The sequence below is a fragment of the Chlamydotis macqueenii genome, chromosome 19 (assembly GCF_036417535.1).
Source record: "Chlamydotis macqueenii isolate bChlMac1 chromosome 19, bChlMac1.mat, whole genome shotgun sequence".
Classification (NCBI taxonomy): Eukaryota; Metazoa; Chordata; class Aves; order Otidiformes; family Otididae; genus Chlamydotis; species Chlamydotis macqueenii.
The window spans coordinates 5,526,182-5,552,853 of NC_141574.1; the positions used below are offsets into that span (position 1 = coordinate 5,526,182).

The 26,672-nt window shown below is 43.4% G+C and overlaps 2 protein-coding genes across 4 annotated transcripts in view; one reads left to right on the forward strand and one right to left on the reverse strand.

Moving 5' to 3' along the window:
• TAOK1 (TAO kinase 1) overlaps positions 1–23,091 on the reverse strand; it is a 66,933-nt gene extending 43,842 nt beyond the window's left edge. Inside the window, exon 1 of one of the 3 annotated variants that reach the window (XM_086763194.1) lies at positions 22,638–23,091. The gene's annotated coding sequence lies outside the window, so the exon portion shown is untranslated. Of the gene's footprint in view, positions 1–4,430; positions 4,451–9,283; positions 9,304–22,637 lie in introns of those variants that run through there. The other 2 variants (XM_086763196.1, XM_086763195.1) reach the window with 2 other exon arrangements.
• Positions 23,092–23,730: 639 nt separating this feature from the next.
• The window catches only part of NUFIP2 (nuclear FMR1 interacting protein 2), a 36,293-nt gene continuing 33,351 nt past the window's right edge, over positions 23,731–26,672 (forward strand). Inside the window, exons 1-2 of the mRNA XM_086762827.1 lie at positions 23,731–23,806; positions 24,118–24,209. The gene's annotated coding sequence lies outside the window, so the exon portion shown is untranslated. The remainder of the gene's footprint in view (positions 23,807–24,117; positions 24,210–26,672) is intronic.

A 26,672-nucleotide genomic window follows, 5' to 3' on the forward strand; every position in this document is an offset into this window, starting at 1 on the left:
TACTGCTTACTGCAAACGAACCGAGATCCTCCTCTGCAGCAGAATCTACAGCAAAGAATGGACATCAAACGCTGTCCTCTTTTTATCTTTCACATTCCCTCATCGATGTATTTCTAGAAGGAACAGACTATAAGGATAAGATGAGCCTGCAGCTGGATATTGCGGTGAATTCTGGCAGCTTTTTGTCTGTGTGAGCATCTATGTTCAAACGGGCTTTTCTTCCCCAACACGGTAAATTTTTCTTTATCTGACAGAGAGCAAGCCTATCATTCCAGTTCCTTTTTTCAATTTCTTTTTAAAAGATTTTTGAGGAATGGTTCTATCTTGGAAAAACCTCTTTGCAGATTTTTTTCCCCTATCCTTTCTCTGCTTCTCTACCTGTATTTTCTCTTGTATTATGCTTCTTCACAGAATAGCCTCAGGAAGACACTTTTATGTTAGAGTACTGCTTGCATTTCTCTCATACACGCACTTGTAGACTGTGTGGCTTACTTTGATTTCCTCTCAAGATTCTGACACTAAAATGTCCATCATCGACTCCCTGAATTACTTACCCCAGCACACTTTCTGATCCTGCTGAGCCGTTCTGCTTGGATGTTTACTTTCCAGGAATGTCACTGGCAAAAGGGTCAGAAAGCTAAGTTTCCCAAAGCTCTGTTGTCAAGCTCAGGATGTTTTTCTGGGTTAGGTGTAAGTATCTGTCAGGATGATCCACACCAGCAGTAGAGCCAACAGTGCAACAACTATCTTGTGCTTTCCATTTAAAACAAAATGGAAACAGTTTTCTCCATCTCTGGTTATTTCTAGAATCTTTCAAGTTTTCTAAGTAGTGGAAAAGATAACTCTAACTGGGTAAACCTGTTCCTGTGCTAAAGAAACATTATTCTGAACAAATTAAAATCTGTTTTGGCAAGTTACATATGCCAGTTATAAACAAACACAAATATACCTAATGCTACCAGTACTCCTGAAAATACTAGCTTTGTTAACTGGTAATTTTTGCAATGTCACTCACTCGAGAAACACCAAATCTACCACTGATACTACCCCTCAAATAACAGAATAAAAAGACACTACTGATGCAGTTGAAAGAAATATTAAGGAAAAAAAGCATCCCGTATTTTTTCTATTCAAAACAAAAGATCCCACGAGACCAAAAGTCAGACCTACAGAATAGCTGAAGAATAGCCAGCATTCAATTCTCAAAGACCAATTCCATGGAAGTTCAAGAAGTGCTAATCATACCCTGACATATTCAACACTACCATCTCCTGAATGTCTTTGCCTGTGATAGTTCTGGTACATTTATTAAGAAGGTCAGCTCTAAATTTAGTAATTCCTTAGGCTAGCAAAGCTATGAGGAAGGCAACTGGAAAAAATGAAATCTTCTGTCTCCCTTCTTTTGCAATTCATTAAGTTCACAATTGTTGCCAACTCTTTCCCTTTACTATGTAAAGTATGGCATTAATACACATTCTGTGACTGCATCACCTACAGACAACTCTCTCTGGCTACGTCTCTCAGAGTAAAGAGCATCCGTTCTAACGATTCCAGTGCAGGAGACTGGTGCTGGCAGCGCACTGGCCAGGAAGAGGTTAGCAAGTGGCCAGCTGACAAAAGTCAATAGAGTCAGGAGGCAAAAATACTGGGAAACTCCAGCTGCCCATTAAAGAAAAAAAATATTAGTCAGACATCCTAATGGGACTTAAGTTTAAAGAAATATTTTCTTGAACCCTAAGCAATTTTGCCCCAGAACAATAAATATTATAAACATAAGCAAATTAGCTTTTTTTTGATTCTGCATAAATAACTCAGAAATAAGCTACTAAAGCTCACAATATAGATAATTATTCTTGAGAAAAGAAGTCATTAAGAAATAGCAGTATTGCACATAGTTTTAGAAAGGAGGCCTGGAAGGAAGTAATTTAAAGTGTTTCTGACCAATAAGTAAAAAAATGAAAATGTTTAAATTGAGCTTGCAATTGAATTCACTGGAGTGCAGAAGAATGCCAGGACACACGTCCACTCCAGCCAGAAGCTACGTCCAAGCCCCTCAGTCCACAGCTCAAACTCTTACTGGGGCAAGTATGAACCTGGCGAAGGTGAAGCCAGTAGAAAGGACCTAAGGTAGAAAATAAAGTAGGAAGGACCTAAGGTAGAAAATAAAGTAGGAAGGACCTAAGGTAGAAAATAAAGTCAAAAACAAATGGAAAAATCCAAGAGAAAATTGGAAGATTCTGCAGGAATCATCTTAAAAATCAAGCTGTGAGAGCAAGAAACTTCAGACGGTCACTCAGCCTGCTCCAGTACTGAGCTGGAAAAAAGCCACACAGGAGAGCAAGAGCACAGGAAAGAAGGCAAATTATCTGCACAAAGAAGATGACCAGGTACAAGGTACAGCGCTGTCAGAGAGCACACATCAAGAAAACTGGTCCTTCAGTAAACTTGTAAATTAAACATTACTGACCTACGGAGAAATGAGTAAGTAGCTGCCCTGCAAGTCAGACGTACATCACTGGAGCTACACTTCTGTCACAACGGCTGTCTCCTTCCAACAGCTCCTGCTCCAGAGAAGCTCCCCACAATGGCTGCAGCCAAACTGAACAGGAGAGTTAAATGAACTAATAATTAGTGGAAGTAATACGCTAATCACTTGGTGACTGCGACACACTAAGAACGACCAAGCCAAACATTTATGCACCAGACTGAATGTCATTAAAATAACAGGACAACTCAAAAGGATATTCAAAAAGAAGTAAGCAAAGTCTTGCATACAAAACTACTACGAGTATTAATTACTCCTAGGTGAAGAACAGAAGCATCACCTCTGAATTGAGACCTGAAATACTGACACAAAACTCTTAAAAAGAGCAAGAGGTCAGATGTGTAATTACACATTTTGAGGAAGAGAAAAGGCCCTTGCAACCAGGGCAATCGCAGATACTGCGCAGTTCCTGAAAAATACTTGCATTTAAGATCTGGAATGGGAGGGAAAGGAACATGACGAGTTTATTCAGGGCAGTTGACAGTACCAGAAAGTACACAGGAACCTTAAGAAACAAAGTGAATAAGCAACAAGACAGGAGATGAAAGCTCAAAAAGTAAAGAATGATCAAGCACATATCTACTCTTAAACTAAACTCAGCAGCTGAGCCTTGCGCAGACAGCTCAATGAAAATAATTGCACAATTATGCAAAGACAACTTTTTTTTTTAAAAAAAAACAACATGAAGAATCAACAAGGAAAATAATATAGAATTTCTGACAATACATTAAGGAAGTCTCTGCCATGGTCTGCTCCTGACTATTAGTCTTTACTCACACCTAGCAGTAAAATGAAAATACAGTACAAAGAGGCCTCAGAAATAGGAAGTCATGAAAGCCCAAGACGACAAACCAAGCTTGAAGAGAAAAGGTGTAAGAGTTAAAAACCATACATAAGGCGGCCACATCAAGTGCTCAGACTTCAAAAACAAGGGAAGAGTCCCTAAAATGTGAGAGCAGTGTATTTTACCAGAGTGAAGGAATTCAACCAACCAAGCTATAAAGAGTGAGATTAACCTGCAGAAACAACTGCAAGGTACTGAGCCTGAGAGACACAATCTTTGCTCTTTAAACTAGACATTTACACGAGTAAGAACATCCACGGACTAAGGTATTCCTGAGCGCTCCTGGCACTTCTGAAGCATCCAGTTGTTACCACTAGCAGAAGCAGAAGACAGGACCAGACAGGCGATGCATTAGATTCTGGATGACAATTTTTATATTGCTACTCTTCTAGGGTCAAGCAAGCACCACCAAAACACACTTTGTTATGAAAAAGGTCAATTTTGTTTAACACAAGAGTTTATAAAATACACTACTGCTATCGTAAACAGAAAAAAGGTTTATTGAAAGGCTGCACAGAAACAATGAGGAAGCATCTTAATTGGGTTCTAGCAAGATGCGTATGTGTGATGGACCTTCAGCACTGGACAGAATGCAGAAAAGCCGTTTCAGAACGGATTACCAGTGAAAGACTATTCCGTCCTTTAGGAGTGACCAGCCTGTCGGAGCACACAGGCACAGGCATTAGCAGTTCAGCAAGGGTATACAAACTTACGTAAGGAGCTGTAACTTAAAGCATGTTCAAAAAGGAGTTCAAACATATTTCAGCATCAAAAGAGTGCCATAAATGGCACAGATAATGCTCAGTACCTTTACTGAGCAATTATTTCACACGTTTCTAGAGCCTGTGAGGACCTCCTTTCCCACTGGAATTCCCCAAAGTAACTGGTCCAGTTTTACTCCAGCTCAGGTTGAGTATTTATTTGCTGTGTCTCACGTGACTAAGCAGAATAACTTTTTAAACAGCACACAGCAAGAGGATGAGTCAAACAATCAAAAGCAAACAACAAATCAAAATCCACATTTTTCACTATTTTACCTACTTGAAGAAATGCTTCTCCAGTGGGTTCTGCAAGGTCTAGATTACTTCTCTTTATGCCTTCCACTAAAAACAAAAAATTGTTTTCAGTATGTATCAAGATAACAAGCATACCCTTTTAATTTGATGAGTTTTATCTGCTTTCATGGGGAAAATGCTCATTTCAACTAATGTACAAAACAATTCAGGTAGCAGTGTTCAGACACAGAATATGTCTCAATTGCACAGTTAAGATCATAGGACTGACGGTCTTATTAAGTCCTGTTCCTGCTATTTACAGCAACTATATACCAGAATTCAATCATCAAATAATAACCAACTCCTGAGAACTTCTCAAAAACACTACTCTGATGGCAAAGCTGCTCCAGAACCCCACTCCTATTTTGCTTAGGAACTAATTTAAGATTAAGAACTAATTAAGAGTGATTTACGGTTTGTATTTATTATTTATTAATTTATACTGACTTACTCTTTTTCCCATAGTGTCCTTAAAGTTTAAACAGTCTTCTTCCCATGTCAATACTGACAGATAAGCACAAGTACAGAGAGATAATGTGTTCCCTTAGCCTGTTAGCTGAAAAAAATCAGGCCAATTTTGCCTCCCTTTACAACACAGGAGAGAGAATTCACTTCCCAGATCACCTTAACAGCCCTTCCTCACATCTGTACCAAACTAAGGTTTTCTTTTTTTTTTTTGTTTGTTTTTTTTTTGGTTTTTTTTTTTTTTAAACATCTACTACTACAAATACTCCAACTCATTCAGTCCTGCCAAGCGAGACTGCAGTCCTCTGGACTGACAACGTCCTCCAACTTTGCCCCAGCCAATTTTATTAACACAGTCCTTTCACATGTACATCAAGACGAAAACATCATTTAAGATTTGTCTGAGGACTGGTACTTGAAGACTATCAGCAGCTTCCCTCCAGCCCATGCTTCCTGCTTCAAGAGGACTAACTCACCATCCCGCAGCCAGTCCCTGAGCCATCACACCACACCTGGCTTTAAGTGCTGTGCCCCGCACTGCACTGACGTTCACCTACGTGAGATGAACCGCACTTGCAGTGCTCCTCCATCCCAGCAACCCTCTCCTGTTGAGACAGCCCCCCTCGCAACCCATCCGTCCCCAAGCACGGGAAACACTGCACAGGTAGTTTTTTAAATCAGCAGGTGTGGGTGGGCATACATAACATACCCTTGCTGCAGATGGGAAAAGGGATAAGAAGCGTGCAAGAACCATCATTCTTTCTACTCCTGTGCTGATGGCTGCCCCACGTTTCTGCCTGACACTCCCCAGGATGCTCTTGCTTCCCATCATCTTCCCCAACTGCTATGGCTGAGCAAGGCCACGCCATCGCCAAGCTGCCATAACGAAAGCACTGGCTTCCGGCAAAGGCTGAAAAAATAGGTACCAGCTGCACTAACTCAAATCCGACCCACCCAGGGCTCAGCCAGCCCCAGGCTCCGAGCAAGGGGGAAGGAGGGTGTCAGGGCAGGGGCAGACGGCAGGAGCCCGCTCCCGTGCTGCAAGCTCGTGGTCCGGCTGCTCAGCACAAGTGCACCGGTCCCCACGCTTCCAGTGGCTGGGTGGGAACACAGAGACCTCCCCGTCCTGGCACAGAAGGGAGGTACACGGTCTGTGCACCCAGAATTTTTGAGCATGTCTGCTGTAATTCTATAAACTCAAAAGATTTATTGCAAAAGCTCTGACATCACTTTCACACAGGAACAGAGGTCTCGGCAGCAAGGTATGAGATTGAAGCAGGAGAAGTTTGTAACAGCCTGCTTCCCCAATTCAGGCAGTCACTGTTCGCGTGCTACATTACAGCTGTTCCACTTGCTGACATCTTATCTCTTATGTACTTATATACCCATCACCATAGTAACCAAATTCCTCAGAACATATAATGTAATTTTTGTATCTAGTGTATTAGAACAAAATTATTAAGGTTACAAAGGCAAGCACTCCAAAATTAGAAAGTGTCAGAATTCAGACTGCCATCTCCCTTGCCAACTTATCTTCGCTCGCTCGCTGCCTCCCTCCCCATCTCCCAGGCTCCCAAGTCACCTCTCCTGCAAACCTCCAGCTCCACTTCTCCACCAGCTGTAGCTCCTTCCTCTCCAATCCCTCTGCAGCCCCAGTTTCACTAGACTTCTGCCCTGACGTATTCTTATCTCTCCTCTCTCATCTGACTTTTATACCTCCTGCATTCACACCAGGCATTTTCCTCCTCCACACTGCCTGGGTGCTCTCCAGGAATGAATCACTGAACAGAGGACAGAGATTCCTGACAGTCTAGGAACTGGAAACAAGAGGAGCCTCTCTTGCAGGGAAAAGTCCTTCTGATCTCCCATAGCCCAGGGCTGGAGCATCTTCAGCTGCTCTCTGAGCATGACTGCCTGCTCAGCACCGAGAGCTGCAAAACGCCTAAGCAACACACAGTGCTGGTTTACCCTCTCAGTACCATCGCACTGTAAGAGTGGGCCCCTCTAAGGAACAAGCCCCTGTTCCAGGAGGTGTTTTGCAAAGACAAGTCTCCATCTTGATGGAACTTACATAAAACAAACGAACCTTCATGCTTTACCTGCCTATGTCATTTTATACATATATCTCGCTATGAGGAAGACACACACATAGAATGCCCAAGCGCTGTTTTCTTTGAACACTAGTATCTGCAAGCGGTGTGGAAATGAAGAGTGGAATCCATTGCAGTGGAACATACACAGTAAATTCAGCAGCTCACTCCTCACAGAAGGTTTATTAAAAAAAAAAAAAAAAAATCCATCAAATCATGGACTTAGGCATCCTGTTGCTTGACTGCCTCTCCACTAGAAAGACAGGCTAAGTCGATACATCACTATGTACACACAGGAGGTAAATGACTACATCTTTTCTCCAAAAACCTGCTTTAAAAAAAATTATCTGGCTCTTTTCTAGTTTTGGCAGTATTAGTAATTGTCCTGAATACAAGGGATGAAAGAGGTAGGTCAGCATCTGCACCTGAAGCAAATACCTGGAACAACAATTCAGAAACAAGGCCCACAAAGCAGGTTTTAACGCCCAAGGTCCATCCTACCTAAGCTGACTCTTACTGGGAGTATTTAAAAAAAAAAAAAAAAAAAAAAGAAGAAATTTCTTCTGTACACCAACTCTTCAGCTCCCAAACAAGAAATACAGCACTTTCTTCTGGCCTGAAAAGAGGAGGAATGTACTTAAGTTGCTTGAATGTACCTAGTAAGGTACATTCAGCCTTAAAGCATTTTAAGGCTGAAAAGGGAATTTCAGCTCAAGGAGGAACATATTCATCCTACATTTGACAGAAAACTGTAATCAGAAATTGGTCTATTCCAACAGCACAGATCCAAACACCTTTCTATTTCACGGGTTCTTTGTGCGCTCGCACACAAAGCCACTTGATCCAGCTGTTCTCAATCATTCACAAAAGCAAATGAATGAAAAAGAAATAATCAGCAACCATCTCCACTCCTAGCCTTTAGCTGAGGTGAACAATAATTTGATTGCTTCAGTCGATGGACAAAACTATTTTCTGTGCCTTTAAATAAAAGGTTAATTGAGATACAGTGGAACCTGCTCTCACTTGGGCTTTCAGAAAACAACGTTGTCCTGCCCTTTCCAAGGACTCCGGCCTCAGCTTTTGCATGAGGTGAGGCAGGGAGCTGTCAACAGGTGACTTTCCAAGACTGACCTGATCTTTGAAAGATGCAGTAAAGGAAGAGCATCGTAAAAAAAAAAAAAGAAAAAAAAGCCAATTAAAATAATCTTACACTTCTCCTTAAGCACTCACCGCTGGCACGGATTGAGCTCAAAGGCCTTTGTCTCAGCCAGCACAGCAGCCTGCGCCTCGCTGGATGGCAGCGGTGGCTGCCGTGAGGAGTCTCTGATCTGAAGGCAATCAATGACTCGGTCAAAGCTAAACCACGCTCCTCGGAGGCGCACAATCAAGCCATCTAAAGAAGGATGGTAACTGAAGATGATAAAAGCTACTACCCAGAGCTATAACCACATGGCACAGCTGTACGGTGTGAAGGGCTTCCTTAAGATTGTCTACAAATACGCAACGTAGGGTTCCAGCTCTATCAAGATACGGAAGAAGTAAAGTGCCAGAGGACAAGGATAGCCAAGAGAACAGTCCCAAGAGAGCAGTGGGACTGATTTTGCCAGAAAAATACTAGAAATCTTCAAAAAAAACATCACTGGCTGGTTTCTTTTGATTCCCACCTCCACTAGAATGGAGGTATTCTTCCTCCTTTTTCATTTTAGCAAATGGACAACTCACACAAACCACTACAGTTTTCTTACATGACACCTCCCAGATACCCTCCTATTTCCCTGGAGAGTTTATCAAATATTTTTAGACAAGACAAGATAAACTGGCTGCATTAGAGTATCAATACTGTCACCATATCTGTCCAGGTTCCCTTAACATGGTCCTCTTCCTTACAGTATTTAACAATCTACCTTATACACAGCTGCAGAAGACTAGTCCTTATTCTGAGGTAGAAAAATTTGCAGCAGTTTTCACTTAAATTTTAATAAAACTCAAGGAATTTAAAAAGTAAAAGCGCACATGAGAAGAAAATCAGTTGTTACCTAAAATACAGCTTAATTAATGATAGTCATGCACATTTAGACTTTACCATGCCACAGATATTTTATACTGAAAAACTGTATTAGAAATGTTGTCCTGATGACCAGTTGAAGCTTTTACAAAGAGCTTTTCCTTTTGGGATGGAAGCAATGGTTCGCACTGGGGTTGGTGGTATTTAATTGTTGGCGAGAAGCAAAATAAAATAATCTCTCTGAAATAAAGACCGTTCATTCTGAAGCTGAAATATTACCATGCTGTGGTATTCAAATGTATTGTCCACACAGAGCGAAGAAAGCAGACCACGGCTCAGGCCGACGGTTTCACAGCCTGCAGAGCGAGGAGGACAGCTTCGCATGACTAACACTGGCCGACTGTCAACTCAACAGGGTGGAGAAGACCACACCTGCAACGTCTCTTTTCACGAGTGTCCAGTCTATTAAAATAAGGAGCAGTATTATTTACCTGATTTTATATCTTCTCTCGCAATAGAATTACAACTATCACAAGACAGAGTGTTAAACTTTTGCAGAAGAATGGCTAAGTCAGTGAATAACAGTTATGATTGCTAGCATCTTTTCACTTGAGACTACCAGTCTGCACACAACCGGAGAACATGGGGGCTGAAGGCTGTCTCTCCTCCAGTGGCTGTTGAGAGGCAGATGTTACCAAATTCCCTCACATCTGTTTAGATTTCAGGAGACAAGCACCCACACCACACACACAAAAAACCACCCTCACATCCTTTTGGCAGCCAGCTATTTGAAGGGACTCAGAGAAAGGAGGAGCTCCTCGCCCGCAGAGACTGCCTGTGAAGGGCACGAGCAGGGTGCAGCAGCAGAACAACACAGGACATTTCTGCACTATCGCAGTCTGCACTGCACCTGCTCTAGGGACAGATAAAATTCCAATCTCCACAATCTCCAAGGCTGTCAATCTGACACCTTTTGTGAATACTAAATTCACACATACAAAGAACTTTCTCCTTTGTAGATTCTGAAACACCCCACACGCCGTTTCCTGCTGGTAACTGAACAAGCAGCATAATTTCATACCTGGCAATTTGAAGCCTCTTTTTCAGCAGTCTGCAATAATGGGTTGTGCCTTTTGTTTGCCAGTAGGAACAGACAAATAAGGAAAAAAAAAAGTTAAGTTTCAAGAAACATTTCCTTTATTAAAAGAAGAACTATCTGCTGACTGCTTCTGTTGGCTAATAAACAAAGGAAAAATCAGGTGTCCATTTCACAAGTTCTATGGATCTTAGATCTTTGAGCTGTGAAAGTAGGACAACCTCCTGATACCTAGGGCAGATACTGCCCTAACAACCAACCAGCAAAAAGCAAGGACTGCTCCCTCATCATGCATGCAGGTCACCCATGCATCCCAGCTGGACAGGGAGCTACTGAGAACTCAACATGCCAGGCCAGAAAACAGTATTTACTTTTTGGACACAAGCTTTAGAGCAATCAAGAAAGAACTAAGGTTCCTGAACACAATGGGGCAAACAACATCAGCTCCAGTGTTGCTTGCTGCCCAGAAGTTCTTACTACATCTGGACATCCTTCTCAGAGACCACCAGCCTGTCCTCTCACAACCAATACTCAGATCTTATAGCCTCCAAATACCTAAAAACACCTCTCTGCAGATTATTTTGCCAAGTAATTTGGAGTGAGGGGATATGTAAAGCTCTAGTGTTAAAAAAGAATAAACCTGCCCATATTTACACGAACAGTATTGCCTAGTACGGCTAACAAGCTGCATGAAAGCCAGCTGCTGCTAGGCCACAAAAGGGCTCCTACAAAGAACGAACTCGGATACACTCCTATATTAAATTTTACCGGCTTGAACAAAATCAGTCCGGTTTTATCAGTCCTGCAGTTGGTTTTGGCTGCTCCCCTGACCCTGGCCAGGGCCCAGCAGTAATCTTGGTGGAAGGCTGCTGTTAGTACTACCATGATATTTATACAAACATCTGCAGCGAATGGGACAGTTCTCTGGCAGAAAGCAACACAGATGTGACAAGAAGCCCCTGTGCAGTGCTTATTTAAATATCTCCAAAACAGAAAAAAAACAGAAAGGTTACATTAAAAGAAAAAAAAAAAAAGATCCCAGAAGCAAGGACGACTTAGATATTTATAAAATGCCCATATATTTGCATCTGCATACAAGGCAGGAAGAAGTTGATTTCTGAGAAGTTGATAGTAAGAACGGAAAAGAAATAACTGTGCTTCTCTCCCTCTCCTTTTTTCTATTAAGCTAATTCCGGTTGTATAAAGTCAGCTTGAAAGCTCCTTTCAAAGAAAAAGGGGGAGGGAGGAGAGGAAGAATTAGATCTGCTTGTTTTTTGCATTTGACATTCAGGTCTCGTCCCCCTGTTTTGTTTTCCTGGAGGACGCAGCAGCGCAGACCTCGCAGAATGATGACATCACATCGACCAAAAAAAAAAAAAAAAAAAAAAAGCAAAACCCAAACAGGAGGGAAGCAGCTCTCCCTCAAAGCAGAGCTCAGAACAACAGCTCTGGTGCTGGCCGTGACCTTGTGGACAACTCAAACCTCAACATGTCCAGGGTAAAGGAACGTTCCCTTGAGACCCCTGACCATGAGAGCAGCCCATCAAAACGAGGAAGGCAACAGTCCTGATGCTTTCCAGGCCCCGCAGAATCAAGTTAAAAGGTGTTTAGGTGCTGTTCACCTATAAACATACCTTGAACAGCACATTGCTTTATGCTTGTTTATGCCTGTTTTATTATTGTTTTTGAGTTATAGAGGCAAGTGGCGTTTACCATGATGAAACAAAGCAGGGCATAGCATGTTTAAGTCACTGCAAATTGGAAACTGCTCTTACTTAAAGGTTTTATATAAAGTTATCTCTTCCATATGAGGTAAGCATTCTAAGAAGTCTCTTTCCTGCACAGCAAGTGCATACGCTACACCAGAGACAGAGGAATGGCTAGGTGTGTCTGCATGCAGAAGGCAGCACCTGCAGAGGAAAAACACGTGCCTCTCGCAGTGAAGAGGCATTCAGACCTTGTCTGTACTGGCTGAAACTCAGGAGAGGCCCATGCTAGAACACGTGCACTGACTGCTCCATGTCACAAGGAGATTTATCCTTCAGGTAGAACCTGAACTCAACAGATCGACACGACTGGCAAGCTCAGAAACAACAGGCTTTAAGAGAAAAATATCTGCAAAATCTTGGGAGTAAATCTCCAAGACACTTCTTGGAGATCCAAGACACCAAACTAGATGGTATATGACCATTTTCCTTGCTCGTAACAATTTATGGCTTAATTTTAAACAGGAACAAGAAAAAACAGCAAAGAAAAAAAAAAAAAAAAAGAATTATAGAGGGGGAAGATTAAATACCCAGTGGTCACATGGTTCCACTGATAGCTACCGAACAGCACAATGGTGACAAATCATTCGATAGCTCTTTGCTGTGATTTCTTCGTAATTAAATATGAAATTAAGGAGATTGCCATCTCCACCTTTTGCATAAGCTAATCAGTATTAGCAGCCTGCTCAATTCAGACAGAATACTAACAATTTCTCAAAGCAGCAAAACAAACATAGCCTTGCTATTAACTGAGGGACAATGCTCCAACAATAACATTAACTAACCAGGTATATTTCTCAGATTTTGTCCAGAAAAAGATTTTTAAAAGACGCCATTGTATGGGATCTCTCACACCTCCCCAGAACTTACAAGTTCTGTTACTACTATTCACCAGCTACCTTGAGAAATTCTGGCATAACAAATGGTTGATGTCAGATAAAATGCAATTGTAGATTTCTGTGAAGCAGTTGAAGTTTTCTATAGAGCATGAGACTTCAAGATTTTAAACAGTAAAATGGTAAGACACTGGAATATGCTGTCTAAATATCTCTATCTCCTGCCTCAGTGATTAACAAGAAAGAAAATGAGACAAGCAACTGCCATTAAGGAAGCATCAAAAGGAGGTGGTAACTGTTTAGAGCAGGAATTTTACTCCTAAGTTCAAGATCTGTTATATCAGATGGGCCCAATGAAGCCTGCTGAGTCCTGTTGGGTTAGGTCCGAAGACCAGTCAGGACAGATGAACAATGACCATCTCTCTAATTTTCTGTTTACATATTTACAGAACGTATTTTAGTGGTGAGACCGTATGTGTCATGTCCTTAGAAATGCTAATCACAGGCATGAAAGCACACACAGAAAACCCCTAAATCAGCAGGTGCTCGATGCCTCCAAACCAGAAAATAAGCAGACAAGTAGAATCACAACTCGCACCATCCTCTCCTTCCAACTCATGCCGCTCTGCACTACTCATCCTAGTCCGTATCTTCCTTGTTTCCCCAACACCTATGTAAATAGGTAGGTAGATTTTGCAATGCGCATGATAAACAGGTACAAACTATTTCAAATCAGCACAGGTAGCATTAGTTCCAACGCTGAAAGCAGAACTTGGAGAAAACTTGCTAAATTCCATACTCATGGCTGTGGCAACACTGAACATAAAACCAAGGTCCCAAAAAACTGAGCACTTCCACAGAGGGACTCAAATGTCAACGTTTTTATGCTTTTTGGGTTATTCTAGTTCAAAAATAACACGACTGAAGCAACAAAATTCTGGTGTTTTATTATTTCCAAATAAGCCCCAGCAATTTTACTGCATAGATATGCTTTAAATGAATATCAACACCATAAAGCTCTCTGCAGAGACAGCTGAAGTAGAATCTAGAACAGATCAAAGTTACTTGTGATGAGTAGAGCAATGGTTCGCTCAGCAACGCTCACAGATTCCTGACAGGTACAGGAGCTTGAAGCTCTTCCTTCCTAGTGCATCAGGTGAGAACGCGTTCAGTTTTTTACAGAAAATAGCAGTATGCATTTGCATCACACAATAACTAGACCCTAAAGAAGATGTGAGATTCAACTCCACAAACAGGATGAAAGGATACACTCTGTCTCCACAGATCTCCATAAAGATGTCCAGACAATCTCCGAGTCTTGCAATTATATATGCACAAGAATATTTTTACTTAGGTGAGCAGTTCCTAGTCATCCCTGCATGTCACTGACTCCTAAAATCACAATACTTAGTTTGTTGTTCATCAGGTTCAAGGACTGATCCATAATGCATTAAAGTTCCCTTTCAGAATTATTTAAAAAAAAATAAAAATAAATAAATCAGGCAACAAATCATATTAGAAATTTCAAGATTTAGCCAGCTCATTCATGAACAGCACTAAATTGCCATTCTGATAAGAAAAATCTACATAGTGCTCATATGATGGAACAAAAAGCCAACCCCTGCATTATCAGTAGGCCAGCCAGACTTTCAGGAAGAGATCTGGGACAGTGGTGCGGCTGAACTCTGAGGCCTGTGCTGCTCCACCACACCCTCCAGCCAATGCAGCATCTCGTACACCTCTGCTTATACTTCACAGCCTAGAAAGTACTGCAGTCCTGCTGGTCAGATGTTAACTGGAGACCAAGGAGACAACTTCTCCTACCTCTGTCACCAGCTATGCTCGGCAAATCACTCAGCTCCTCCACCTGTACTTCAGGAGCTTCACCTTGTAAATATGAAAGTCAATAGGCATTCATCATTCGTTTAAAATATCTTGAGATTTATGAATGAAATTAAGAACTGGGAATCATTATTATTATCCTGCCAACTCAGAAAAAAAGTATAAAAACATCACATATGTAAGATAATATTTCTGTGTTATAGCTTACTTAAATTTCTATTTGTGTATTAGTATTTCATTTCTCATTGTATTAATATTAATGATAGCTATTTCTATTTAAACATAAGAATATCTGTGATACCTACAAAAAGCATAGTGATTACACCAATTTATAGTCACTACAGTAATTAATTTTCAATACCAGAGAGTGCAAGGGGCACACACGCTGGTGCTGGACCAGCCACCGTGGAAAGACTCCAGAGCCCCACGTGAGGGCCCGCCTGCACAGTCGCCCACGATTACCAATTCCTGCAACAGTGGAAAAAACAAGATACTTAAAATAACGTGTGAATTAATATTTTCAAGAGATAGGGGCTATTTAAGAAGCAGCATCTACCATTAAAATATTTGGGAAAATGTAGGGACTTTTCCAAAATATTTTAAAGAACACTGTGCATCAAAAACTGCATGTCAAATCTTTTTCAACAAACTAGCAAATAATTCTTTAAATGTTATGTTTCTGTAACTAATTGTGAGGTGGTGAAGGTAAATCATATTCTTCATACGTAAACTATTTTCATGTCAGTCTAGTATCCAAAGCACTCTGCTTGTGATTGTCAAACCAGGAGAAAATCTTTTGCCTAGTCTTGTTTTTGCAAACAAATTTAAAACATCAGTATTGCAATTAAATAAAAAGTAATGGTGAAAATGAGAACTTGCTTCTTCCATAACATTTTATTTTGGATAAAAAGCATGCATGTTGACCTCTTCTTAAGTACAGGTTATTCAAGCATTTGAGATCCTGTGCTCTGTCTTCCTAGGCAGCAACAGAGTGAAATTTTGACGAGACTGGTCAGTTGAGGACTATTGTGTAGGCTGATCTGTAAGAATGTGGTCAACTTCTGAGCTAGCAGCTCACAGCAACATCTTTGGAGAGTGGGAGGAGGAAATATCTCCAGTGATTCTCACGCAATCAACCAAACTCAGACCAAGCATCCTCTCCGAGCGCTCCTCCCCCACCTCCATGGGCACAAACTCCTTCCTGTATGGCTCCAGGTACTTGGTGTGGCTTTTGGAACGGAGATGCTCTAGGATTCCCATGCCCATGTATTGTATCAAAGGAAGGAAAAATAATCTTCCATCCTCCACAAAGGACAGATGATCAGCATTCAGATGGGTTCGTCTGCATTCTTGCTGCAAAACGGGCAGGTCCCAGCAAGAATTAACAGGAGGTTCTACCACACACCTCCAGCCAGAGACTAACCTAATTTTAAATACTTCAAAGCATGTGTTAGAGGGGGTTTTGTGTGGAAAGGGAAGAAGGGAAATTAAGCCAAAAACCCAAGTAAGAGTTTGGAGTTTGCCTATATGGCAATTAACCTACAATAAAAAAATGGAGCTTGGCGTTCTTAGCAAAGCACTGCCTCTGAAACGTATCATTATTTCCTTCCCAACTTTGATACACACTTCTAGAAGCCAGTCTGAAATTTTGTCAAGGCCTAGCTTACCCTCTTTTTAAATTAAAGTTGCAAACCTTCATAAAAACCTCCATTTAGGAGCCTGCCTGCATACTAGGATACACTGAGCAAGTATAAAGTGGGGTTTGTACCAGTGCAGCTGATGCCAGGGAAAATCCTATCACAGCAACGCAGTTAAGTCTTTACGGGTGGTGAAACCACATCACTACAGTTAGTCTGGTACCCAGTTCTCAAGATAAGACTTTGAGATGTAAAAGGTAATAAAAAAGCCCAAGGAGACAAAGTAGGGAGGAGGATCTCAAGGCAGAAGGTCGTGTGCTGTGCAGAGATCCTGTGCTGCGTTTGACCCGTGAGGAGGTCGACAGCTTACCTAGGGGCACAGGGCCAAATCACACAGAAATAGATTCCAAACCCAGGGTTTAACTAGTTTGCTATCTAGGCCAAGAAACAGTTCTGGAACATATTTAACACAGTTTAATTGCATCAAATCATTGCTGGCCCAGAACCGATTTTAACAACTGTCAACTGCTCTTTGGAACAAGCAAAGCCAAAAAAACAAAGATCACAACGTACAGTTTACGAAGAACACCGAGACAACGCAAACCCCCAGAGCAGCAGCAGCAAAGCAAGGCGCATTCAAATCCCATGATCTTTATTCAGATTGGGTTACAAGGAAGTGGGAACTGGGAGGAGCTAGCGCTAGTGACAACTGCAAGCCAGAACTAAAGAAACATGTTGCACTGCCACCGGGACGCAGCTTGAGAAATCCTAATAGCTGATGGTTTCCCATGGAGAAAGTTACTGCACTACTTACTGGACACTCGTGGCCTATTTGAGAAACAGCGGCAGCAAAAATAACCTCTCTTCCCATCTCGTCTAGGGGAGGGAGTGACAGTCACCAATTAAAAGGGGACTGAGGTGGGAAACAAGAATTGCATATTAAGGAAGGGGGAGGGAGGCAAAAAATAACAAACATGTGCAATACCACATGCGATTCTTTCCAAGAAATCCCAATACAAGAATTCTCTGGGAACAGGCTCATGGGTCTATTATTGCCGTGGAGTAGTGGTACGTCAGGGAAGAGGAAAGATTGCTGGATGCTTGGAAAACAGACTGAACACATGCATGGGGAACGAGCCAAAAACTGTAACAAGAAATGTTCCTTACCCTTTCAACATACTTGCATTCGCATATTCCACCTTCGCAAGCTCCTGGATCCCAAAGCTTTCTTCAGGTTAGAAATCAGTCAGACCAGAATGAACTGAGGCTGAGCCAGCAACGCAAAGAGAGGTACTGATCCTAAACGATCTAACCCTCCAAAACCCATGTCCACTGATGCTCAGTGAATGGCAGCAGACTAAAGAGAAGAAAAAGGGCTCTTTAAGTTTAGCTGAACTAAGTGGAAGGCTGAAAGTAACTTTATTCATATTTTAAGAATTGAAGTATAATGGATATTGGCTTTTGGTCTGAAAGCTATAAGCAAGAACCTCAGAGATCAACATTAATCATTAAAATTTGCTTTTCAGATATCGCTTGACATCACTGACATGCAACAAAAGCTTCCGACTAAATTCACAGGCACCGCTCACCACATTCTGATAGAAGGCTGCCCCGTAAACATGCTACACTTGATGAGCGTAGGAGAAAACTGTTTTTATAAAATTACATCTCACTCTAAAGAAAACATTTGCATGGCTGTAGCCAGGACTGTAATAAGGGTCAGCAGAAGATCACAAGCACAGAAAACGGCAAAGCCTGCCAGCTTTAGAGTTCTGTTATTTTTACTTCTTTCCTCAAGATCTAAGTTTTCCCCAAAACTAAACATTTCTAGCCTTTTCTGTTCTAAGGACAATATGCAATATGTAAATCTCATGCTGTCACCCCATCCTGACCCCCAGAGAAAAATCAGAACTGTTTGTAGCCAAGCAGTACAACAGGCAAAACTACTAGCTACTGTTCACTCACATTAAGAAGCCAGCACCCCTGTAACTCATGTTAGACTGTCCTCACCATACCCCTACGAAAAAGAAAACCTCATCTCTAAGCTACAACGCAGGCGCCAAACTAACTCTGGATATCCCAGCTCAGCAAGCTCCGATTAAACTGGAGAAACTTTTCTGTTTAGACAAAACTTATTGCTGCTTTGGCAATTTCATGCTGTGTTTACAGTGGCTACCTTGCCTTTTCTTCTGGGAGGGGAGGAAAAAAAAAAAAAAAAAAAAAAAGATTTAGCAGGATGTTAAAAAAAAAAATTTGTCAACAGTAACAATGGCCTCATTTCTAACAAAGTATTAAAAGTTCTCAATGGTTTCCCTTTGGTAATTAAAAAAATACTGTCATTCCAGTAATCACCAAATATTTGTTTTAAAACTGCTTTAAGAAACCACGTTGGGAGCACCCATTGTGCTGTCTAATGTCCATTGTGTTTCTAAGGACCTTCAGAATTATTCCTTCCTCCATGTGTTGTACTGTAAATGAGCACTTAGACAAGGAGGAGGGAACACAGCGTCTAAAAGCCAACTGTGCTTTTAAACAGCTCTCCATCCTTTTCTCTGGTTTTGTGCACACTTTTTCCCCTCAGACACTTTGCACTTCACCTCTGATTTCATGTTTTTGTATTTTAAGTTCTGCTTTCACAGGAAGGACTCTGCTTCGCAGCTCTGCACAGCTGAGCTCCCTCTGGAACTTCACATGAGGGGATTAGTGGTTTTCTGACCCTTTATCCATTGGATTTTTTCCAGTTTCTTCTCCACACAGAAATCAATGTATGATGAGCAACTCCTCAGTATGTTAAAGAACAATGAAAACAAAGAATCCTGACACCTAACTACTCCAAGTTTAGAAAAAAGTGCCACCAACCACCTCTGTCTCCGAACAAGCTGTGGTTCCATGGCAGCATAAACCGATCTAATCGCTGGCTGTCCTGGTGCAGCCCAGTCCCTTGGGTTGGCTCTAGCATCACCTAACCGTGCACTGAACCATTTCAGATCACCAAGCTGGCACAAAACTCCTTGCATTTTTCCTTGGCTTAGCTTTCTGCAGGTGTGGCTCACTGCAGGATCAAAGACCAGCACCAATGGAATGACATACATGGAAAAGCAGGTGGGCGACAGGAGCACGCACCTAAATCAACTCCTAGTGTAACAGGAGCTCACCAGCGAGCACAAGACCACACAGACCAGGGTTTCATCCAGTGTCATGTCGGTAACGAAAGAGCCATTTGTGCAGAAGAGCAAGACATATTCAAGAGTTGTAAAAGAAAGGACAGCCATCAGTCCCAGAAGGTATTAAATCATGCTTCTCTGCACTGCTACAGACAAGCTTGTCTCAAACGTGGTAAACCGAGGCAGGACGCGTGTCACCCGCACCCGAAACCCCGCTGTCAGACCCACGATAACTTCCTAACATAGACATGATTCTAGTCCAGAGCTGAAGTTAAGCTCTTTCCTTTGTCCAGGTTCGCATAGGGAAATAAAATGAAAAACCATTACACTACAGAGCATACTTAAATAGAAAAAACGCACTGGCCACCCATAACCATTGTAATGCGGAAGACAAGAGCCTGGGTCATCACTGGTAACACCAAAGATCTTTATAGTTTCTAGTGTGCACTTCAACATCACAGTATGTTGCTTACATGATTTTAATATGAACAGAAACACAACAGAAAACGCTTCTAAGCTAGGATCTTAGTGATTATGCAAGGGTTCACCAAAATACACTGAGAATGGAATAAGACACATGCTATCTGTCATAGCTTCCTTGCCACTTCTGGATTACAAAGAGAGCCAGACCAACACTAAACATTTTCTTATTTGACAAAACATCTATACCATCAAATAAACCTATATGAGGCATATTCTGCAAATGCCTGTAGTCTCTATACATAGAGAGTATATCCCGAAGTATATCCTTGCAGGAGAGACAACAGCAGCAGTCCATTCAGTCTGTCTTTGCTAGAAAGAGAATTAGCACCTGAAAACCAAGTACCTGGAAACCACCTAATGTTCCTCTTGTGTCTGCAATGGTTGTGTCAAAGTGGCACTCCGTACTGCAGAGCTACCTACAACATCTTTAAAACAAATCTCTGAATTCCTTGCCGTATCTATTGTTCTCCACAAAACACCCTCATTTCAGGAAATCCACTATTAGGATACATCTGAAGATGCAATTATTAGTGTGATATTTGCTTCTCTCCTAATGTATCTCGCCAAGCATAAAACCTTAAGCTGTCTTACAACTCATTAAGTGTGTTATTCTAGTGACAAAACCTGATGAATTATAATGGACAGGCAAAGACAAACCCTGCACAAATGGAAACGTTCATTGGATGGAAGTAAACATTTAAAATTCCCCAGCTTAGCTTACAACAGAATTTAATGGAAGGACATACGATAGATAACTTTTGCTAAGAGTTTAACTTGAGGCCTACATCACCTTATCTGTATATAATTTTAATGCCAACATCTGGTCCTCTACATGCAGCACTTAATTTCAGCTCAGTTAAAAAGAAAAAAATATCAATCTATCCAAAAAGATTTTACTTCAGGCAGTTGTTTTTTAACAGGATTAAATTTAATTTAAGCTGTTATACCAGAACCACTTTCTCTTCAGTAAGATATTCTTAGCAGATGAGAAAAACATTCTCTCAAGTTCAAAGGACAAATTAAGGTTCAAGTTTATCAATGTATTTGAGCCTACAGACAAAAGGAAGAGGAGTCCTAAAAATGGCAAACATACCAGCCAGAACTAGGCCAACGTTGTGCAGAATCTAATATGAAGGCTCAAACCAATCGTTGATTAGGTTTGCCCTTGGACATAAGTAGCAAAAACTATGACACCTTCACTATGAACAGGCACAAAGGCAAGGAAAATGTAGGCTCAAAGTCGTTTCAAGAAAAATGTATCCAAAATCCTATTTATTGCAACAGAAGTTGTTATTCTGTAATCCTGAAATATGAAAACAAACCTTCACTAGTGTCAAAATAGATCAGTTTTCCACCGTGTTTTCACTATTGTGATGTGCTAGCTACTAAAGATATTTTTCAGATACTGAAGATCTGAGTTATAATGTTCAAACACATATATACATAATGTTAGGGGTGGTATTTTGGGAATATTTCATTTGAAGCATTCCAAGCTGATCACCTTTATCCAAATGCATAAAACCAGAGTCATGTCAAATGCACTATAAACAGCATTAACAGTAAGGAATCGATAACATCCAAACCTTTAGGTAACATCTTATTAATTCGTCCTTGGCATGCATGGACACACTGCTGTAAGGGCTCTCAAATGCAATAGTCAAAGGTGAAGGACACGATTTGTTCAACTAGTTAATGGAACTGCTATTTAACCAACTTAGCCGCTAAAATGCCACCTAATGAAACACTCCATACCATGATAAGCAGCAGAGAAGCACGATAAACATGAAGCGTTTTTCTAAGAAAATAAAAGTCCTCAAGGCTAACACCGTTCTGTCATTTTTCCCCCCCCCAAGATCTACACTTGACAACAACCATTTTAATCCCTGTTTCTCCCCCCCACCATTTCTTGTACCGCGCCCAACACAATGGTACAACCGCATCTTACAGGTATCGCCTTTATATTTATTTCTGCTTGCACAGTGACAAAGGTGAACTCCGGTGCTCCAAAGATGCTTGCAGCAAAGCGAGCTGAACGGTATTTCTAAAGACAGACCCACACGCGGGTTTGCAGAGACCTAGCCTCCATGAGGATGTTTTAATCTGACAAATTAAAATGGTTGGGAAACGCTATTTGGCTAACGGAACCGGCCGCCACATGCATTGCTGAGGGGAAGCAATAAAAGGTCTTTAAAATAGGTCACTTTCAGCTAAATCCCACACCAGCACCGAACAAAATGGTATTTACACTGAGAACTCACCACTTGGGGAGGAGCGAGGGGCAGGGAAGGGGGAGAAAAAAAAAAAAAATTAAAAAAAAAAAATGAGGGGAGGGGGAAGGGCAGGAATCCGCGCCCGGTCTCTGAGGGACCCCCAGCCCCTCGGGGGCTCCGGGCTCGGCCGACGAAGCCCACCGGAGCCGCGCAGACAAAAAGACGGCCCGAAGCGCAGGGCTCGCCCGGCCGGGGGCAGCCGGCAGCCCGGCCCCAGCCCTAGGCCGCGGGCGGCCCCTGACAGCGGCGGCCGCCAGGAACACCCGGCCCCCGGCGGCGGCTCGCCCCCCGGAGGGAAGCGCCATTTCGCTTCCCGCTCCCCCGCCGGGGCTCCGCGCCCGCCGCCGGGGCCGAGGCACCAGCCCCGAGTCCTGCGGCAACTGCCGCAGAGCGCGGCGGGGGAGGCGCCGGCCCCACCGGGCCGCTCCCCCCCCCCCCCCCCTTCCTCTTCTCCTCCTCCTCCTCCCTCAACCCCTCCCGGGGGCTCCCCCGCCGCCGACCCGCCCCGGCCGAGCCCCTCGCCGCGATGCCCGCCTTACCCTCCGCCGCAGCCGGGCTGGGAGCGCCGGTCGGCCCCCCGCGGAGGAGGAGGAGGAGGAGGAGAAGGAGGAGCGGGGCAAGGGGCGGCGGCCCCGCGGGGGGAGGCGCCCCCGGAGGGGCGTCGGGCCCGGCCCCCGCGGGTGCCCGGGCGCGGCGGGCACAAAGGCGGCGGGGCACGGCACCTAAGATGGCAGGGCAGGCGCGGCGGAGCGCCCAGCCGCTGCTGCTGCTGCTGCCGCCGCCGCCACCACCACCACGGCCGCCGCCGCCGCCTGGGCCCCGCTCGCCGAACCGCGGCCAGGCCGCGCCGCGCCGCCGGGGCACGGCGTAGGGGAAGGCGGGCGGCGCCGGCCGTGCCTGCCGCGGCGGAGCGGGTCCCTCGGCCGGGCCGCACCGGGATGGCTGGCTGCCTGCCTGCCGCCTCCCCTCAGCGCCGCCCGGGCTCCGGCTGCTCCGTCGCCGCCGCTCCGCGCTGCCCGCAGCCAGCGGCCCCCGCCCGCCCCTCTCGCGAGACTTCGCCGCCCTCTCTCTCTCTCTCTCCCCCCCCCCCCCCCCCACCTCCGCCTTCACCGCGGGAGGGGCGGGGGGCGGCGGGGCCGCGGAGAAGGAGGGGCGGGGCCGCCAGGGGCTGAGCGAGGAGGGGGCGAGCGGGGCGTGGGTGGGAGGGAAAGTCAGGGCCCGGGGCGTTGAGAGAGAGGGATGAGAGGGAAACGGGGGCTCGGGGGTGCTGGAGGCATTGAGGGGGAGCCGGAGGGTTTGTGGGAGCCTCGTGTGGGGGGGACCCGGAGCGCTGTGAGGTGGGGTGAGAGGGGCCTGAGGGAGAAAATGGAGGAGGGGGGCTGCTGAGGAGGGGGGCTGAGGTGGTAAGAGCTGTTGCTGGGGAAAAAAAAAAAAAAAAGCCAAAAAAGCTTGAAGGGGAATGGGGAAACTGAGGAAAGGCGCGAGGAAGGTTAGCTGGGGGCGAGCGGAGAGAAGGAGGGCTTGGGGATGTGGCAGGTGGGGCCTGGGCGCGGGTGGGGAGAGGGGGAATGAGGGCAGGGGAGAGGCCTGGGGGCAGGGGGGAGCTGCTTGGCGGCAGGTGTGGCCCAGGAGGGTGGGTTTGGGGCAGGCCAGCTCGAGGTGAGGATATCTGGCTGAGCAGAGCTGCCGGTGATAATCCCAGGAGGTGGTAGGTGTCTGCTAATGCTAACTCCTGAGCAACTGGCCTGACCAGGTGGGTGCCCTTGGTCGAACTGTATCTGGTTTATGGCCAGAAGAGGGGAGAGGAAAAAAAAAAAAAGAAAAAAAAATTATCGTGGGCCAAGGACATGGCCTCCTGAGCTGTAGTCCTGGCTCTGGGTGGTGGGTTTTGAACTTGGTAGGTTGTTGAGCCTTTGTGTGCTTTGGTATCTCCATCTACAAACTCGAGATAACAGTTGGCTTCATGCAGGGATTAATTATCACGTCTTGTAGTCATGTATTTATTTGTTTTTACTATAGATTACAGCTGGAGGAATTCTGAACAGTCCACCTCTCCTCGTCATGGTGTCGAAGCGCATTGTGCTCCTGTCTGAACAGAGGAAATCGCTGAGGTCAGTCTCCCTCGTGTTTATAGTTGCTTTCCCTTTCAGAAGGATGGGGGCAAGGAATCATCAAAATAACCATTTGTACTGACATCCTGATAATAAATTAATAGAAGCAGTTACCTAAGACACAAACTTTGTAAAAGGTGTGTTTGTAGGGATTGCTTCCACTTATAAATTCAGGATTATATCAGAAGGGAGAGTGTTCTCGGTTATAAAGTACCCTGGAAATATTCACAGTTTTGAGGTGCCTGCAGTATGAAATAGTACAATTCTGTAAATCCAGTATTACGGATACTGCTGAAATAAAACAAGTGAATAAAATTTTGTTCCCACTTTCCCATAAACTAATAGGTATTTTGTACCATAAGAAGGCTTTGTATCTAGCAGGCATTGAGGATGATGCCGGATATTATTTATATAAACTTTGCATTTCCATTTAGACAAGCAGGGCTACCGGGGACTCTTTAACCTGGGATGGGGGAAACCTGAGGAGAGTCGTCACGAAGAGAGGTTTGCTGTAATAATTGTGGACCACATGTAGAGTTTTGCAAGCTTGTCATGTAGTGGTCTGATACTTTGCCTTTTCAAATCCCAATAGGAAAAGTAAGACAAATGTGGATCGCTACAAACATATGTTGTTGTAAGTATTGGGAGAGGCAAACTAAAGGTTTATCCGATTATCTCAACCTTGAAGTTGGCAGCTATGACAGGAAACTTGGTTTCATTCATCTGCCAAAGATATTTGTAGCGTATCGTTTGACAAGTTAAAAGGCATTTTTGTAATGGCACAAAAATAAAACCATCCACTTTCTGCAACTACAGTTTCTGTCTTCTAAAATAATATGGGTTTGGAGGCATGCTTCTGGGGAAATTAAGGACACCCTTGAAGGTAAATATTTGTATTTTCAAATGTTTTTTTAACATGAATCTGCTCAGCATGGCCTATCAATATAAACTTGGTTTTGTACTTGTTTTGTCAAATTAGGGAGTGTCATTTGCTTTTGCAGATGGGAGAAGTAAATGGAGCAGTAAGAGGGATTGATCTGCCCGTGGGGTCAGAAGGAGGAACTGCGAATCAGGTTCTTCTGAATCTTGATCTTGTACTTCTTCCTGCACACAAATTGCCTTTAAGCTCATGAATTGTAAGAGTAAAAGCTTCAGCTGGTGGGGTCCGTGGAGCTAACCCAGCAAACACCAGCAGAGAATCCAGGCCTTGGCCTAGCTCTAGGTAAAAATCCTCAGAGTCTCTAACAGTGGCTGCAGAAAAATGTGAATAATGCTTTACCATTAACTATCAAGTATCTTACTTAAAATATTAGGTACGCATTTGATATGTGTTCAGTGACTGCTTCAAAAATAAACAGTGTTGTCTGTGGAGCACCAATCTAGAGAAGTCTGAGCTCTGAAGGAGCAGACAGTATGAAAACTGTGATGTTTATTGTCGCCAGGTAAACTAAATAGGCACATTTATCTTGCTTTTCTAGCCCTGTGCTATTAGGCATGCTCTTGCTGCCTTCTCAGATGATCATAGTAGGCATCTAGAAAGTGAAATTAGTTTAGCCTAGTTTGCTAATTTCCTGATGCAAATTTACTTCATTTAAAGAAGAACTAAACAGGTTTCTGTATGTCTGCATCTGGGATTTGCACCAGTTTATCTATCAGATAGCTGTACTCAAGGTTAATTCCATCTGAAGGAGGTGCCAGAACACCAATAAATAAAAATTACAAATTGCCTAGCGGTTCGGCTGACAGGCAGAACTAGTTTCAACACGTTGTTCCCAGTGTTCTGCTGCAGAGCTGGTCCTGGGGTAGACCTGTACGACGTCCCTGTGTAGACAGGACCTTTAAGAGCATGCATCAGCACTCCATAATATTGTAGGAGAGGAAGTAGAGAACAATGCTATGTCCAACGGAAGCTGTGGCAAGAATTTATTCAAGGCACATTGTAATTATTCAAGCTGGGAATTTGGCCAGGACATTGGGGTTAACACCCCTACTTCTTTAGAAGTGTCACAGTTTATTTTTTTAAATGACTTTAAGTGAGAGAAGCTTGGCTTTCTGTCTCAGCAGAATGACAACACCTCTAGCAGTGTAAACTTCCTACAGCAGCACGAAGGTGCTGGTTCAGAACTGACTCAGAGGAGGGATGGGGCCTAGTACAGTAATCATTGCTTTATAAATACTTTCAGGAGATAAAGATAAGAATGTGATAAGGGCAGGGCTTCAGCTGCCTTAATCGCAGTCATACCTTCCTGAGCCTTCAGTCCACATGCTGCTTTAATCTCACCTTTTTAAAGGGAACAATTGCAAATTTTGGAATAAATTGTAGAAAGTGAACCAATGAAATATGGGTATTAAGTATGATAGCAGTTATGAACAGCAGTTGTCAATGCTTTTCATTTAGGAAATTTGCCGTCGTACAAGCAGAATGTAATTTAGCCAAATTATGGAGTCTTTAAAATTCTTTCA